This window comes from Anguilla anguilla, chromosome 12 (assembly GCF_013347855.1).
Source record: "Anguilla anguilla isolate fAngAng1 chromosome 12, fAngAng1.pri, whole genome shotgun sequence".
Taxonomy (NCBI): domain Eukaryota; kingdom Metazoa; phylum Chordata; class Actinopteri; order Anguilliformes; family Anguillidae; genus Anguilla; species Anguilla anguilla.
The window spans coordinates 24,788,048-24,790,446 of NC_049212.1; positions in this window are offsets into that span (position 1 = coordinate 24,788,048).

The window sequence follows — 2,399 nt, forward strand, 5'->3', positions numbered from 1 at the left end:
AACCTGGGATAGTAATTCACAGATTGTAGGGTTGATTCCCTGGTGTGGACTGCATTAGTATCACTGGGAAAGATGCTTCTACAGTAAATATTCAGCACTGTTAATGGACAGTATGTAAAAATGTGAGCTGTGCAAGTTGCACTGGATAAGGACTTCTTTAAAACAAATATTTCAATGTATTGTAAAAGCACACACACACACACACACACACACCATTAATTAAGACTGATTTGGACCCAAAACAATATTTGAAAGAGCAAAGAGTATAGATCACAGACTTCTTTGGGGTTTTCTCCTCCAAAATCATTAAACAGAAACGATAGGGAAAGGTTCATGAATAACAGGAAGCCAAAATGTTTTCTTCTAGCAGCGTCTACCCAGACAGGTTGAGCTCGGATAATTAAATGACCTTTCTGGCCTTAGTCTCAGCACTCCCACTGCCAGTTTACCACACAGCAGATTTTTCCACATTCTTGTCTTTTCTGATTTGACTAAAGCATAGCTCTGAATGAAGGGCACAGTCTTCATTAGCATTCCTGTCCTAAAGGAGCGAGCAGAGAAAGGACAGGAAAAGCCAGTCTGAGCAAACTGACTTCTGCTTTATTCGTCCATCCATTTATCCATCTAATGTGTTCCCTGGATGCAATCGTCTTCCACTGTGCAAAATACAAAGCCGTGCATAAACAGGGCTACAGTATGCTCACACTGCTGCAGCCCATCACTGCTGCTTCACACACAAACACACATGCACAAAAAGAACACACAGGCACACATACGCTACATGCAGGCACACAGAAATACGCATGCATGGACTTATTCTCTCTCTCTATATATATCACAAACACACACACACACATGGCTGTGTATAAGCTATGTGAGGTAGACTTTGATTTACATCATAACAGAACTAGGCTTCTATAGCTCTTCAGTTCAGGAAAGCATTTTACACACTGACATTAATAGGCATTAAATGCCAGCATAAAGTAATATGTCGTTGTCTTGTTACATTTATTGTAACTGAGGCAACTAGGACGTTTATGTTGCTGCGTTGAGAGTGAAATCTAACACGTTAAAGCTAGAAAACCCCTGTGGTACTCGTAGCACAGCACGTAAACCTGATTTACTTCAGGACAAATCTTTGTTCATTCTAAATACACACCAATGGGGAACTAGTGCTGGACAGGGAAGCCAGAGCATCAGCATTCCTCTGCTTCCCATTCACAGCATCGGCAGTCCTGTCTTCCCCATCCTGAGCATCAGCATTCCTCTCTTCCCCATTCCGAGCATCAGCATTCCTCTCTTCCCCATTCCGAGCATCAGCATTCCTCTCTTCCCCATTCCGAGCATCAGCATTCCTCTTTTCCCCCATTCCAAGCATCAGCATTCCTCTTTTCCCCCATTCTCAGCATCAGCATTCCTCCGTTCCCCATTCCGAGCGTCAGCATTCCTCTGTTCCCCATTCCGAGCATTGGCATTCTCTCTTCCCCATTCCAAGCATCGGCATTCCTCTCTTTGCTACTACAAGATTATGACTTTAACATTTTAAGATTGGTTTGGTTCAATACAATATGTGAACTAGGCTACTGGTTTTGAATACCAAGCGTTGTAGTGAGCCAACTTAGCATGTGGACAGGGAGTGGAGAACCGCAAGGATGTGAAAGGGATATTCCACGTCCGTATAATAAGTAATTTTGTGAAGACTACCCCATTGTAATTGCATAGCGTGAATACTGGAAACACCAGCTATCCATGCTGACCATATACAGTGTCGCCGTTCCTCCCAGTTGCCAGATTCAATTCACTCCCATTAATTTCCAGGACATAGCCAAAATGAATTGTTTGAAAGCACAGTATTTTTTGTTCATCTTTATCAACAGTGTAAACAATGAGGGAAATGTCTGTGTATATAAATTAAACACAAACATAAATTATTACATTACGAAGCTGCTTTGCTATTGGGTGAAAGTGGATAAGACTTTTTTTCCCCAAACAGATCAGGCATATCAGAAGAGAAGATGGGCCTATTATTCTCTGTGTACCTTTGATTGAACCCACCCTGTAAATTGCTTATTTCAAATGGAAGAATTTGAGAAACTAAAGACCTCACACATTGGCAGTTAAAAAAAGGGGGACTGTCACGTTAATGGCTTTCTCCAGTGTTAATCACGGACGCGTGGCAGTCGGCTGCAACAGCCAAATGACGTGAACATGAAGAAAGAGCGTTGGGTTCATTAGCGCGGACATGCCGAAAGGGCACATCGAATTCCCCTTATTAGCGCATGCAAACGATGGGGCTGTCTTGGCAGGATAGTTCTCTTGCGGACGGGCGGGCAGAGCGGTGATCCCTCCGAAGGAGAAAGCGGACACAAGAAGCTGGCATCAGAGTGAAAGGTGGCATC